General features: G+C 37.5%; 1 protein-coding gene across 8 annotated transcripts in view; it reads left to right on the top strand.

Annotated features, from left to right (window-relative positions):
* The window catches only part of TENM1 (teneurin transmembrane protein 1), a 793,032-nt gene that overhangs the window by 13,988 nt on the left and 762,621 nt on the right, over positions 1 to 16,423 (top strand). For 2 of the 8 annotated variants that reach the window (XM_085571041.1, XM_085571038.1), the window contains exon 1: positions 11,895 to 12,127. The exons of the other annotated variants lie outside the window; for them this stretch is intronic. The gene's annotated coding sequence lies outside the window, so the exon portion shown is untranslated. Of the gene's footprint in view, positions 1 to 11,894; positions 12,128 to 16,423 lie in introns of those variants that run through there. 8 annotated transcript variants of the gene reach the window in all.

Below are 16,423 nucleotides of genomic sequence, written 5' to 3'. Positions count from 1 at the left end.
TTGGAGCGCTGCACTTATTACAGAATCATAAAATATTCTGGGTTGGAAGGAATCCACAAGAACCATCGAGTCCAACTCCTGGCCCTGCACCAGAAAAAGCCAAAAATCCCACCGTGTGATTCTTGCTGTACTGCAGTTGAGTGCTTGCAGGATCATGAAAATAACGAGCTGTGGCCCAAAGTTTAATGGCAGGTTCTTTAATGCTCTCGTGAAAACCAAGGTCTGGAGCTGCCCCTGAAGAGGGAAAGTGGGCAATTCCTGCTGCAGAAACTGCTGTTGCATGCTGAACCTCACTGTTTGCTCTTCTCCTCTGTCACAGTTAGGGCTCTTACTACAGTAGCATTTATGGCATCTGCTCCTGCTATACTGACACACCTTGGAGAGAAAATGAATCAGAATTGCACGTTGGTAGTGGCAGGGAGGAGAGCAGCAATTCTCAGCTCTATTTCTCTTTGTTTCTCATTGAGCCTTTTTATTTTTTTTCATTTCTTAACTCTAGTAAGCATTCTCCATATGTGTTTAGCATTTTCACATATGTTTCTGTGTATATTTAATTGTCTACAGTAGACTTTTCCCATCTTGTCTTCTGGCTTCTTGTGTCAACTGTCTGTTTAGATTTTAAGCTATTTGAAAAGAGCCATTTCTTTGTGTATCTCCATGCAGTAAGATATAACCTTGCAGTTAATTGAACGCTCTGAATAATATTGCCATATAAAAAGTATAATTACTGATGGTACTCAGATTTTGATAGTTTTTTAAATGTCAATGTCTGTGCAGAAGAAAATGACATGTTCTTATCAATAACCACTTTTCTCAATGTGCCTGTGTAGATTCCAGCAACTCACAGAGAAGAAATCTACCAGTAGATAGCAGTGTAACTGTAGCATCTCTGTTGGCATTTTAACAAGCCTATTTTTGTGCTAGCTGTAAAACCTCATGGTTTGTGCTATTGGAAAGATTTTAAGGCTATTCTGTATAGAGAACTCAAGCTTTATGAAGGTAAAAAGATAGAAAATAGGAATACTCCCTTTCTGAAGCATACTCTGCAAAGGCTTGTGATATATAAAGGTTTGCCCAGAACAATGTGCAAATGATTTGCTGGTGAAGGCTGTGTCTTCGTACCAATGTTCTATTCCTTTAGAATACTCAGCTTAGCTTCAGGAATTCTTCATTACCATTTGATGTTTATCTTAGTGATTTGCAATCTTATTTCTTGTGTAAAATTTTGGTACAATTAGTTTTTGCTTAATGATTATGATTTTGTCAGGAAGTAGATGATATAAAGTATGCCTCAAACCTCTAGGCTTATATTACTTTGCCACCATTTACTGTTTGGTTGTGTTTTTTTTTTAATTGAAAAATTGAAAAATTTAAAAAATTAAAATGAAAATTAATTTTTTTTGGTGTAGTATTTGCTGTGGTTTTTAGGTCCTGTTTGTTAATATCTAGGTCTTTAGTGGTTGGATTTCTAGCATTTGCAATTATGGTCAGAATGGCAATAACACAAACACCATGGGAAATACCAAGTTTTCTTAGTAAGTTTGTACTTCCTAAAAGTTGCTCTTTCTACAGTTAGCATGTGCTATCTTGAAAATACGTTAGAGACCTTTCAAAGACAAGATTATGTACTTTCCCTGAGAATTGCTGCTATGAGGTGTTGAAGATAAATGTGAATCTGTCTTCCTGTCCTTTTTCATGACAGCAGCAATAGGAAAGCGCCAATCAGTTGGTTAATGAATCCGTGTGATAACTTCATGACTCTTCATTTTCTTCCACTCTGCTTTTGGCAGTTCTAAAGATGTTAATCTCTCCACATTTGCACAGGAGAGGTCTGCATTTGAGAGAGGTCTTTACATGCTCTACCTACAAAAGACCAGTGTGTCAAAAGGCACCACTGTTGATCTCATCTGTGTTTCATTAATTCCAGTCCCCTTGTCTTTCCCAGGCAGCTGTCACCCCTGCCTTTCAGAGTCTTCCACTCGGATGACATTTTGGGTGTGATAACATCTCCATCATCCCTGTCTCTGCTGAACTCTTTGTACATCCTCTGTGCCGGCCACACTTCAAAGCCACAATCTCTATTTGTTCTGCACAGTTTTCACTGTTGTCTATGTGAGGTGTTGGAAGATGAGTTCTTGAGGAGAAACCCCTGAGCCTGGGCAACATAAATACCCTTGCTTCTAATTCTCTAGTTTTGACTATATTTTGTTTACACTTCTGCCTCTGTTTTGTTTCCAGTTTGTTTTGTTTCAGTTCACTTGAAGGCTTCAATGATATGACACAAAACACTCTTCAGCTGTACTTCAGGATTAAAATGTAGCCTAATTTGGTGAAAAGGCTTTTGTCTTGTCCGTTTGTGGCAGCAGGTTTTCTTCACTTTTTGGCAAGACTTCTTCTGGGCAGAAATATTGCATTGGTTAGGAAACGCTGTTAATGTTTTGGTTTAAATAAGGACAATTTCACTATCTTAAAATTAAACACATGAAAATAATCCTCATTTTTTTGTCTTCCTAAAAATAAATAGTTTGGGATATTTCTATATATAAACTGAGTAGTGGTTAATGGTATTAGGGAGGGCATGAATATTGAAGTTGGCAAACCAGACCTTTATAGTTGATTTTGTTTGAGATTTTTAAAATATTTTTTATTGCATTTGTGATTCTTATGCTCCTTCATTTTCCTAATTGGTCTATTATTGCAATGAGTCACACGCACCCATAATGCATATATGTGATGAATGCATGCTCTATAGAGAAAATAAAGTAGAAATTAAAATTTCTAAGGATCTTGCTGATATTTTCTTTTTTTTTTTTTTTTTTTTTACATACGTAAATTATCATACTTTTTAATTTTTGAACTCATTTGAAAAAAAGCATGGTAATATTTTAAGCCTATTATACTTTCTACATAAAACCAGAGCAAAACTAATTATTCTTTTCCTGCATGATATTGCCATCAATCTTATGAGGAGAAACAGTTTCTGCACTACTGCACTATCAGGAATTTATTTTTTTTTTTGCTAGGCCATTGCTTAAATGCAAAGTATGTCACTTTATTATATCACAGTGCATATTTCAATGATCCGGGTGGCACGGTTATAGCACTGTTGATCTTACTGTAGTGCTGTGAAATGAATAAGTAAGGGCTGACAACCGGCAGGGAAATCGATCCAGGCTCCCCTAAGGTGGAGCTCATTATTGTGGGATACAGCAGGCCAGCACTGGCTGTCAGGAGCAGGAGACTCTCAGATGCTGCCAAGGTCAAACCCAACACAGTAACAAGGGTTGAGAGAGAAAACCCCACACGGTGCAGCCACCATCCTACCGGTGTGGGGCAGATCATTTCCAATGCTCACAGGAGCCAGCGCTTGCAGGGTGTAGCTGTGGGCTGCACTTGCTGAGCCAGTCTGCTCCCAGTGGCCAGCGGGCTCCTGAGGATGGCTGGGGAGGGCTGACAGCTTTTCCCAGTTCAGCTCCCCTCTTGTGGAGGCTGGGCACCTTGACCTTTTCCCAGTTCAGCTCCCTGCTCTGAGTGGTCAATCTCAAATCTGTGTGAGCAGAGGGCCCTTTGGCTGCCCCTCTGCTCAGGAGGAGTCTGGAGAGCCTGGAGGTGTCCTGACTCCCATGGCCACAGAGGCTGGACATGTCCTGACTCCCATGGCCACAGAGGCTGGACATGTACTGACTCCCATGGCCAGAGAGCCTGGATGTGTCCTGACTCCCATGGCCAGAGAGCCTGGATGTGGTCTGAATCCCGTGGCCACTGAGGCTGGACGTGTCCTGACTCCTGTGGCATGGTGAGGCTGGCCAGGGTTAACAGCTGAAGAGTGAGATCTGTGCAGAAAGAAGAGTGAGAGAGTTGTGTGGAACCCTTGGAGTATTAAATAAATGCAGCAGTCCATTTTGGCTGGGCCTTGGTATGAGGTTCTCACAGCACTGTCCTGTTTACTGTGGTCAAGCACAGAAAGTCTTGTTTGAAATGTGTAAAAATATACCAAATGGCTTGATGAAATGTTAAATGATTCACTAATGGTTTGAATGGACTTTGGAAGTACCCCACAGAGGCACTACATTTAAAATAGTATAATTTTAGAGTAACATTTAATCAGCTTGGGGAAAAAAAGAGTAATTTTAGTTGAAGGTGTATTGTAATTTTCATAATTTGGACAACAAACAGAGCACTGACTACAACAGCATTAAAAGCCTAGAATAGATAAAATTATGTCAGGTTCGTCTTCTGCCAGCAAATGCTGTAGCCCAATCTACAAAACCAAAGCACTATGTCAAATAATAAATAAAACAGAACAAAACAGCTTACAATCACAAGGCGATTATGTTCTTAATGCCTTAAGAATGGATAAATGTACTATTTTCTGCACTTGTGCTCCTTGATACATGAATGAAAATACATTTAAAGCAGTACATGCATTAAAATTTCATGTTAATTCATAATATAAATACTAAATTCAAATGCAATATCACCTAAATTTAATCCATTCTTTGTAAACACTATAATACATGCACACAACACAGACACTGCAAGCCAGCTTCTGACAGTTACCTTTACTACTTCCTATTATCTGTGAATTATTTGCAAGATGGTTGAAGCATGATTGAATTAGGAAGCTATTTCTATTTTGCATAGATCACTGTTTCTGAAATACTTATCTTGGAGCAAATGTTAAGAATACCATGATACATCTTGTGTTGCTTACAGTTAAATGCTTGAGATACATGGATCACCTAATTGTTTTTGCTTTACAGTACTGCTCAGCTCTGTAGTCAAGGGATTACTTTCTTTAGGCACTAGGGAGCAACAGTTCTTCACTTTTCTGTTATCCATATTTTTTGCTCCTTCTGACTTCTCTAAGCAGCAGTTATCAACACATGGAACCTATCCTGGAGTTTTCCACATCTGTTGCTTAGTTTAAGGCAAATGTCCCAGACATACCAAATTCTTTTTGGTTTTGTTGTTGTTATTTCAGAATAATCACAGTTGTTTAAAATGGGGGGGGAAAAAATCTTTCCTCAAATTGGCCAAAGTTGAAGTAATCAAATGGTGCAAATAAAGATTGTATTTTTCAGCCAGGTATTTAATGTGTTTTGTCCCTGACAACACAGTGTGGATGCTGTTAAAGACCAGTGTATTTCCTTTCAACCCTCTGCACCAACAGCCTCCAGCTGTTGAACTGGCATATGCCGAGGATACGGATGTACAATGAATGTACAACTCTGATTATAGTGATGTGGTGGAAAAATGACAAGTGTCAAGCAATAATCTCATTTTTTTTTTTCTGCAATGGAGCTAGGATGAATGCACCTCAGCTCTTCTAATTTGATTTGAAAGTTGAGTGAAGCACAGTAATGAATAAGGAATATTGCCAGTTTTGATTCCTGTAGTGTTACATGTGATGAGTTGAGTATGTGATACTCATAAGCTTAGCATATGAATTTTTTTCAGATTTTTCCTGGTAGTGTCTCAGAACTTTAGAAACACCCCAAAAAGCCTCTCTCAAATAAGTTGGATTTCAGAATTTACCTAAGGTGTCTGACTCAAGGCTGCTCTGAGTCCCTGCATTTTCCCTGGTGCCCTCTATGCTTTTGTCCTTTTCTCCTCTGCCTACACTTCTGGCTCATCAGCTCTGAGATGATTTAGGTAACATTCTCTTGAGAATTCAAGCCACTGAATGAAACAATTGCTAATGCTGCCTAGTTTATCTTATGAGCACAAATTTCACTGCACACTTAGTGGCCCTGTGAGCATTAAATAATATGCAGTCAAGCAGCTTGTCAGGCCACATCATTACTGTATTTGTAACATGCTCTGCAAAGCGAGCACTGTGCCATCACTGAGCTGCTCAAGGAAACAGTTAATAGGGTCATTGACTCATTTATCTGGAAGGAATAGTAAAATTGATTGGTAGGACATTGACCTACTATGGAGGTTAAAACATAAGTTGAAATATCTGTCCATTTAAGGTGTGCTATACCACTAGGTAATCCAGAGCAATGGATAACTGATTTGTAATTACACTAATGTACTTCACTAAGACGAATATATTCCTTTAGACTATTTTCCTGTTATCTGTGTGACACACATCTTGACAAAATATTCAGTCTAGAGGACTGTGCGGACAACTTGACGTATTGCCTTCAAACTCTCGCTACTTGTGGTACATTTATGCTGGCAGTGTACAATTTGGTTTCTAGATTTTCATGCCAAATAGCAGATCTCTTTGATTCATGGCTGTCAGAAGCACACATTAGAAAGTGCTTTGAGGAGTTGTATTTGGAAGTGTGAGATGACAGTGTGCTGGTTATTTTTAAGCATTAATCAGTTTATACATAGTGGAAGTGATTAGGAATACTTCTGCTTTTTCTTGTCTCCTTGCTTACGCATCCCTTTCTTCTTCCAAAGTTTTGTCAGTGGTTGTCACTCAATCAGATTTTCTGTGCTTTCACTTTGTCATTCTTGTTATTCAGTGCCATAACCTCCAACTTGTAGATATTATTCTCAGGCATTTTTCCTAGTTTGCTTCCAGAATTGCAGATGGAAAGATAGTTGCACAGAATATTGGCTTACACTAGGTATTTGCCAACTATAATTGCACACATGAATTAAGTTTTGACTATACATATAACTGCAGAGAAATTGTAGATGAAGTGGTTATACTTCGGTTTGACTCTTAATCCAGTTCATTTCACACTTTCTACTTTCATTTAACATGGAATAAACTTATTTATATGCCTACACACTTGTCTACTCAAACTTGCTTGTATTGCCACACTCAAAAGCCTAAATCTAATTTGATCGGAGAATGTCTATTTCAAAATACATTTATGTTTTTAAAAAGTAGTAAGAAATAAGTAAGATTGATATTTTAAAATGAAAGAGCTCTTTAACTATTTATCTTGTGTGTTAGAAATAAAATGAATTAAACTGAGCTAACATGATAGGTACCCATGCCTGTTGAAATTAGATGTAGCTCTTTAGAGCTCTCCCAAAGAGCTACAACCATCCTTATAGGTTAACTGTGTGTGATAATTTATGAATTCCTAATCAGTTAGACTCCAAGACTCCCTGATTCAGAGTCAATTTAAGCATGCAGTCATTTGGTTTGCTGAGGTTATTGGTCCATAGTGGAGGTCCCAGTTTAGCACATCACAGCCTCCTTGTGGTCTGTGTTCCCATTGCCCATGTGTGATGCTTTTAGGTTTTTTTGGGTTTTTTTGGCCACATGACTTTGTTACCTGAATGCTTGTAATTCATCTGAGAATATAACCTTACCTGTGAAGTAATTACTGCTTTAATTTTAAAGCAATCCAAGGTAACCAAAATAAATTTATAATTGCTTTTGAATTCTATTGGAAACTCATGACCTCCATGGCCTATGTTATTAAGTCTTGTTACCAAGACAGATGTTTTGTTTTCCTAATAACTACTGACAACAAATTACATTTAGACACTATATCTTTGTTAGGTGATGACATGGCTGCCAAAAGGGCTTTGTTCTTATATAAAGGTGTGCTAGTGGGACTATTTTTGAACTGCATTTCCTGATCCTTAAGAACTTCAGGGTAATGTTGTCCACTTATATATTTGAAAAGTGCCTATTAAACTTTATTCAAATGAAGCCCAAACATGTTTTCCTAGAGTGTCCTTCTGGATACAACTTGCACTGCTTGATCAATCCAGTTCTGTATGGACTGGTTCTGTTTTCAAAAAGCTTTTTAGAGGGGGCAGTTGCCAGAATCATTATATAGCTGAAAGGTCATTAAAGTAACCAGAAGCAGGGAAGGAAGCCACATACAAGCCACATATTCCCTGCATTGCCTCTGGGCCTAGTAATTATTCTGTTTTAATGTGAGAGTTTAAATTAAAAATCTGTTAGAAAGCATCATGCTGTATTTATATCGGAGCTTCAAAGTCTGCCTTTTTATCAAAACTTACTTCTGATGGTTTTTATCCTCTTTTATCTTTTTTGAAACAAAGGTATTTTGAAGTATAAGACAGGTAAAGTATCTTTTGCAATGGATCCGTGAAAAGGAAACAGAGTGAGAGGAGATCTCTAAGGTAGCTGAAATGTAGCAAAGGAGCATTTGAAAGAATTAAATGGAAAATTATAATGGAATTGTGCCAAATAACAGAAAAAATAGATTTTTTTTTTCTTGGTTTACATATCAGAAACCAAGACAAGGTAACACACTGCATTTTTATTATTTGTACAAATTATGTTTAAACATCAGTCAATCTTCAAGACTCTTGAATGTACAGCCATAAACTCAGGCCTGAGAAAGACCTGCAGAGATTCAAAACTTCTTTTTCTGCTTTGTACAAATCAAGAGTTTTGGACTTACAGTGGATTTTTGATTGAATAAAGAGTTTAAAGAGATGGAAGCATTCCATTAATTCTTATTAAGGGCTCTTATATCTGTCATACATATCTGCATGGATGTCAAGATCTTTGCTTTGCCACTGCATCATTCTTGTGCATCATCCTTGATTAAAATCCCAGTGTGGTTATCTTCAAGCACATGGGATCCTACAGCTCTGCTGTGCACCAAAGGAGGGATAGCTCTGAGCTCATAGCCAGCGGCTCCTCAAGCTGGGGACACATGCTTGATGCTCTCAGGTATTCCCATCTCTATCTGTGCTTTAGTTTGCTATTTAGGGAAAAGAGAGATTGTTTTATATTTTATACTAAAAGTTTTACTATTTGCTTGCTACTTAATTTGACAAAAAGAGAAAACTTTTCTAACTGAACTTACTAACAACTGTGACAAGTTTGGCTGACTCCCTTATAAGTTGGGAACAGGCCATTCATTGTGGAACAGCATAATATTCAGCAGGATATCTGCTAGAAAATACACTTGTGGCAGTATTCCTCTAAACCATTTATTTTCCAGAATCCACTTATTCCTCGAGCCTTGTGAATTCTGGCAGATCAGTGGAGCTAGGGCTAATAGCTGTTAGGGTTTCTGGTACAATGGGAAGGGTACAACAGGAAATAGTGCCTTAGCAGGAAAAAAAAATGTAATAGATTTAAAAACATGCCACCTCTTCATACTGTTCATGTATGAATTAGTGATCTGCTCCATGAATGTGCCACCACCTTACTTTGAGGGCAGCAAGTATCTGTTTTGGCTGGTACAATGGGACAGCACAAGAACATTTCTTACTGAACGCATGAGAGCACCCCAAGCATGAGATTAGGTTAAACCAAAAGTTCTGCATGATCCAAAAGTTGACTGTGAAATGAGAACTATCCTAAATTATAATGCTAATATAATAAACAGTAAGCTGTGAGGAAGGTTATTGCAACAAGTGTAATCTTCAAAGCAGGGCATTTGTCACTCTGGGTTCATCAGCACATAAAGGAAAGGAAAAAACCCTCAGTGATATGGCATGTAGGACTATTCTTTCTTCCTTCATTCCCCATCTCATTTTAACAGCTCAAGCTGAATTTCAGTGCTGGTCCCTGGAATCTTTATGATCCAGGGCATATGTAAAAAGGAAGTGTAAGGCTGCCACTCTGTTCAGAGGTGTAGTGAGCCTGTGGCTTTCTTCCTTCACAGCTTCAAGAGAGATGTTTTCTTAACAGTAGGTGCTTAAACTTTGACACCAGCATAGGCAATTGGAAATTGCTGTGCCTGTTGAGGTGGCTGTGCTCCCATTCTGTTAGTACAGATAAATTCTTACAAAAGAAGAATAGGGAGGCTCTACCTGCCTGACTGAATCAATTTTATATCAGAATGGAGAGATGGAATGGGAGCAGGTGGAATTGTGTCCTTACCTGGTTTTCATAGGATTAAACTTTTCATATTATTGTAATTCTATAAGCTTTGAAAACATCTTGTGATCTCCTGGGCAATAATTCAGGAATTAAAAATGTCTTTAAAATAATCCAGTGTGATGTTGGCAGTAAACTTTCAGGAAAAAATCCTAAGAGTACAAGTAAACTGGCAAACTCTGTATTCAGGGCTGTGCTGACATCTTTAATTACACCATCAATTATGTTAATTTTAATGCATACTTGAGAATGTGATAAAAATAAACCAAAGGAGATTATTCGTTAGCTGCCATTTCATGGCTGAAATTGAGCTGAACACTTAAAATAAGTCTGGATGAAACAGTACATACTATGCCATAGGGAACAATTCTACATAGGCAGCAAGTAGAGCAGGGTGGAAACTAATAATTCTTCCATCTTAGTTTTTTTTATGACTCACTGCAAGAAAAACTAGCTTAGATTCTTTTTTTTTTTTCTTTTTTTTTTTCCCCAAGGGGGCTGTAAGTTCTTACCTGAAGCCAGGACAAAACTGAGAACTTCCTAAAGAAAAACCTCTTTAGAGTAAAAAAACCCCACTCATTGCATTTGGGATTACACAAAACTGTATTCTTGGTATTGACAATAAGTGATTTCAACTATATCAGCAGAACAAACAGAGGTTCTCCTCTTGTATTGAGTCTCTCTGTCACTGAAATCTGGTTGTCCACCTCTAGTTTAGTAATACTTTAAATTGTGCCTGTATTTTAATTGTATTTCCCCAAATTTCTAGTGGAGTACATATTATTTCATTAATTAATGCTCAGAACACTGAAATTAGAAGGTTTTCTTAGATGCTGAGTGTGGCTGACTTGCAAGTATTGAACCTGAAATTTCTCATACTGCTTTGCAAAAGGGAAAAACTGCAAGAACAGTAATTTTCACTCAGAGAAAGTACATTTATCACTTGGATCTCAGTGAATAGCTCATGGTCTTAGCCCAGACTCTATATTTGGGTTGATCTTGATTATATTGTCCACAGTTTACCTCCCATGAATTCAGAAATCCATTTTTTTCAAATACATCTATACAATAAAATCTCTTGAAATATGCAATATGTCCTAGAGCTATTTGTAATTTTCACAGTTGGGCCCCAATTTTTTTTTTAACCCAGCACATATAACCCACAACTAGGAGAGCAATAATACTCTTTTTTAAAAGTAAATTATCTAATATTTATTTGTCCTGAGGCATAAATGAACAGATTTTAAATGGCAAAGGGTCCTACATGGCTACACAAACAAACAGGAATTGTTTAATGCTGGGGAATAGCTCTTCATCATATTTAACAAGTTTTGCTTTAATAAAATACTTTCCATTAAGATAGTGTGGAAGTCAGCATAAAACAGATGCTGCTAATAAGAATACTGTAAGTTTCCAGGAGGCTCAGTCCAGAACAATATGCTTGGTGATGTTCTGCTCAGCAGAAGCCTCAGCCTCAGCATTCCTCCCACTTTTCTGGGATCTTTGTCACACACCAAAGAAGGAGCTCCATAGATGAGCAAGACAGTGATGGAAGGTGAAGGGAGGATGTTTTTCTAGTTTGCAAATAAATTTAGTCTTCTTTTTATTTTCTTTATTTATACAAGAATAAATGAAGAATTTAATGGTGACTTGTTATTAATGCAATGTATTTACATTTCTCAAAAGTCTTGCACATGTACACACATTTCATTTGTGACCTTTTCTACTTAATTTAAACATTTTCCTCATGTGTATCAATAAAAGGGATGGTAATGATATCTACAAACAGGTCAGTATGGAAATGTCAGGGGCTTTAAGACAGTTTTAATGGTGGTATGTATGGTCACAAAGAATTTCTGACTAAACTGTTTTATGACAATAGCTATGAATTTGCACAAGGTTAGAAACTGAAACCCTTTGCATTCGTTTTCTTCTTTTAAATCTTTGAATTCAGTGTCATGCAGTATCTCAGCAAGAGCCTCCTTTACATGTCCTTGAAAGTTAGTTCTAAGTAATATTTGTGAAAACGCGTGATCTGTTCCTTTGTGTAGTGCCCATGCCCCTGCATTTTCCAGTGGCTTGTTTTAGGGGTGTGTCTGTCAGGTGCTGGGGGAATGTAGCACTCTCTGAGTAGCTTAGGTTCTTAAAAAACCCACCCATTGCAAGCTACCTCATGGGTGAAGCCTGCACTGTCTTCACTCCAGTTCTGGGTTCCTTTCTGCTGAAATCTGGTGAGCCATTGACCAAAAATATTGGCTGTGTGCATACTCTGGATCTGCCAGCAGCTCATCATCTGAAGTTTTTGAAATAGAGAACTGGAGTAGAAATCCTCAGAGAGTGAGTATTGTTGTAGATACTTAGTTTTGCAGTGAGAAAAAAAATGTTTCTACTGTTAGAAGGGGAACTTCTATCAAATTATCATTTGCAGAGTTTCTGCTCAGGAGAAATGCACTTAAACCTATGCTGGCTTACTTTTAATAAGTATCCAGTAGTGCCTAATATTCAATAATCTTTTAGAGTAATTTTTAAATATAGGCACTGTAGACTTATCTGTTGTATCTGTTTACAGTGACTTGTGGGCAAAACACTAATGCTAATGATGAATTCCACAGGAACCTCTCTAGTAGCTCTGCATGTTGAAGGATTTCCCTGTGGGGTTTGCTATTCCTCTTGAGCAGAAGTTGAAGCAGCCATGTGCTTATGCAGATTTACATCAGGAGTCACACAGTGCCTTAAAACAATGTAGTTCTTATGTTTAAAAAAAAAACCAACCAAAAACCCCAACCTGCTCTCCACATTTAGATATTCCAGTTCATAATATCAGCATGCTCTTCTGAAGCTTTAATAGCCTAAAGCAGTTGATAAAATTAAACTAGTGGTGGAAAAGCAGAATTAGAGTGAACAACATCAGCATCTGGACTCACAGGTAATGATTAAGAGCAGAAACCCAAATATCTGTAGCTTGTCCCCTGGAACATATGCTGCTCTTGAATTGAGGTGTGTATCAAGCAACTTGATTGTTCACTTCCTTAGCCTGCTGCTTAATATCTCCAGGTATCTTTGTGCTTCAAGGGCATTGATATACATCTGGTTTAAAACTGCACAGCCTTATGCAAGAGGCCAAGATGGGTAACGTAAAATTTAGCTCAATAGAACAGTGAGTCTGCTAAAATCCTAATCTGCTATTTTACTTATTCTCCCTGCCCAAAAATCCACCAAAAAAAACAAACTTTGAATCCAAGAATATCTGCCAAATATTTGAATATATAGATGGCACCTATCATTCAACAGAGCAATGGCATAGGTTGCTATGCATAAAAAGTGGGGGAAGGTGCCGCTGGCTGGAGCTGGAGGGGCAAGGAAAAAGAGTGAGGAAGTTGAAAGACATAAAGGTTTCAACAGAAAGAATGAGATGAGTCTGGGAAGGGAAAATCTACCAAGACAAATGTTTATAATGGAATATGAGATTAAAAAAAATTATTTTGGTTTCAAAAAAAAGTAAATGTTGATTAAATCTGTGACTATCACTTCAGATTCCTGTTTCTTTTAGAATTCTCTGCAATTATCCTTTTCTCCAGCTTCAAAAGTGTCATAAAGGAAATTAGTACTGTAAATAGGATAACTGTAAATAGGGTTGCTGTGTTGCTGCATTAATGCCTTCTTGTCTTTAAGCTTTGAATAGTCTTTCTCATTGAAGGAGGCCATGAGGTTAGAGAGAAGGTGATGGCTTGGAAACAAACCCATTTCCTTCTCTGATTGGTCTCAGGGCAGAGCTAATAGGAGTTGGTAATAGGAGTCTTTGTTTGTCCTGCTGTGTAAAATAAAGATGTTGTGTTTTGCAAGTGCCTGTAAACATTACCTGGTGGATATACAAGAATAATCATTATAACAAAATTATAAAGAATTGCTGAATGCTTCTCTGACCTAAAACAGAAAACACAAAATGAATCACAGCTTTTCAACCTACTTATATTTTATTTAGGCTCATCCACTGATGATTAACTTTGCTCTGGAGAGAAATTCTTTTAGACTATTGCTCATATTTGGTAGCAGAATCAACTTGCTCTTGGATGTGTGGCTATTCTTGGGTTGCAGTGAGGAGGCAAGAGGGGGCTGATGGGAGCCAACGTATCTTTTTCTCTGAAAAGACAATTTAGATGCAGGACTGGAGGTGATCTTAATAGTAGAGAAAATAATGAAAACAGAACTATGTGGAGAAGGTGAAGAACCAATAGTACTCTCAAGTAGGTGCTTGACAGTATTTGTTTACTTGTGAAGTGTTGACTGAAATTTCTGGAATCTGTAAAAGAAGATTCAAGGACCAAACATAGCTGAGATCAGGCACTACAGAAGAGTTTTGAGAATTTGAGGGAGGAGACTAGGAAAAAATCCCCAGACTTCATGCGTAACTAGAAATTTCTTGACCTATGGCTAGGACCTAAAGGCAGATCTTTAGACAAGCAGCGTGACCTTTGTAGGCACATGGTCTTCACCATGTGGCAAAGGCAAGTGAAGGAAACAAAAAGCTAAAAAATAAGGTAATTTCAGCAGAGGATGTGAAAAAATAAAAAGCAATTGGGGCAGTTGACATGTAAGTCTGGTGGTTCTAGAAATCAAAGATATGAGAGACAGCGAGTGCAATGGAGCCCAGTGCTCAGGAGATAAAGAAAGTAATTTCATGAAGAAATGACATAATTTATTAATTTTATAAAGAAATTAATTTCATGAGGACTAGCTAAGTAGCCACAGAATCTGTCTATATAATAGCCTTCATCTGCTCATTCTCCCAAGTCCTTCACTTGTACAGAGTTTACTTGTTGGGGTTATGTTTGTCACTGGAATGTAAAATGTCACACTGATATATGTACCCAGGTCTTGGTCTGGGTAGTGATTTGTGTGTGGTGAGATCAAGACATTTTGGGTGGAACTGTAATTTTTATATTTTCTGCAATTTACAGCACTACTGGGTAATTATTAGATATACAGAATATTCTGAGTTCGAATGTAAGACTTCTGTTCTTGGTTTTGTGAGGGGGCATTTTATTTCAGTACTTTTCACTGCACCAGAGTTTTGTATGTAGGGCAGATATGAGGCTAGATAAATAAATATTCAGCACACAAAACAAAAGGTCACCTATATCATATCTAAAGTAAAGATATCACTTGCCTATAACTGTTGTATGTGTGAAAACTAGCACTTACTGTGAGTGTTTATGTGCTACTTTGTACATGATTTTGTAGTATAGACCCTCTTTCAAAGTCTTAAAGTTGATGCATCATAGAAGTTTTTTCCACATACTGTAAAAGAGAAAATGGACATTATATTTTTGTGTGTGCATATCTGGTAGTACAATGCCCTGTCTTTAAGACATTATTAAGATTCTAGAGGTACTAAGAAAGTATTTTTGATAGTTATGGATTAACACTGAAATGCTCATATTTCTGCAAATAGCTGTCTTTCACTATTACAGTCAATAGAAATATTGCACCAATAGGAATGGACAAATTCAAATCATCTGGTAGTCTAAAACTGCCAGAAACCAACAACTAATCTCAGTGTATCCAGATCCATTCAACACATGTTTTTACAGAAGCAGAGGAGCTGCTGGTTTTGATTCAGTCTTAGGAACTTTGTCATAGGCACTTTCTTCTTTAGAACTGAGAAACAGAAATGGATATAAAAGTTTTGGGCAGTATGTGGTTTTCCCAACACTTGTCCCACAGCTCCGGAGGAATTTTTACAAGAGTAATTTTGATGAATTTTAAGAAACCAAATGCACTCTGTAAAAACTTTATCAGGCCCAGCATCAGTGATGCCTTAGAATATGAAAAACTGTTGTGACAAACAGCTCCCCATGAAGGCACAGGGCATTTGCAGCCAGCTCCACTTGAGAAGGGGCCTCATTGCAATTCACTCCGAGAGGAAACAACATTTGCTTCCAGACCTGAAATATGATATGCCACTATTAGCAATAATGTTTATGCACTGTGTGCTGATGACCATGATGCAGAGTTATACTCCTCCTGAAAAAGAGAACAAAATGTTTTGCTTTGTGTTGAATGTAGTTGAAAGATCAGATCTTTCTTTCTCACTTAATGTACAATAAATCAGAATGTTTTGACAAGAAGTTTAAAAGCCAGTGGAAATAAGCATGACATTAAAAAGGCTGTTTTTCTCTCATACACATACAGAGTGGTGAGAAATGATAATGAAAAGGTCAGGTTTGGAAAGGTTACAGAATGGTAGCTCAAAAGACACTTAACAGCTTGTTGAGCTCCACAATGCAATACTAATTGGTGACAGTGTGCAAGTGGCCTTCAGGAGGGAGACCTGAAAGCACCCTCAGCAAGCCACAAACAGCTTATCAGGCTACCCAAGATCACAGGATCCAGTGTAACAGTACTTATTTTTTGCCTACGGGTTTTTGTTGTTGTTTTTTTTTTTTTTTTCTTATTTCACTTCTTCGTATTCCTCACGTGTTTTATTTATTTGTAAATAAATGAGATCTTACATGAGCTGTATCCAGCAGTAGAGTCTACACTTATTTCTCAGAGAGACACAGCAGCATGCTACCAATGCTACTTCATTGTCTCATTACTGAAAAGGACTGATCTAATACTGAACTTCAAAGA

Source organism: Lonchura striata, chromosome 4A, assembly GCF_050655825.1.
Source record: "Lonchura striata isolate lonStrDom1 chromosome 4A, ASM5065582v1, whole genome shotgun sequence".
Lineage (NCBI taxonomy): Eukaryota > Metazoa > Chordata > Aves > Passeriformes > Estrildidae > Lonchura > Lonchura striata.
Note: the sequence above shows the minus strand (reverse complement) of the source record. Positions and strands in the feature narration are given on the sequence as shown.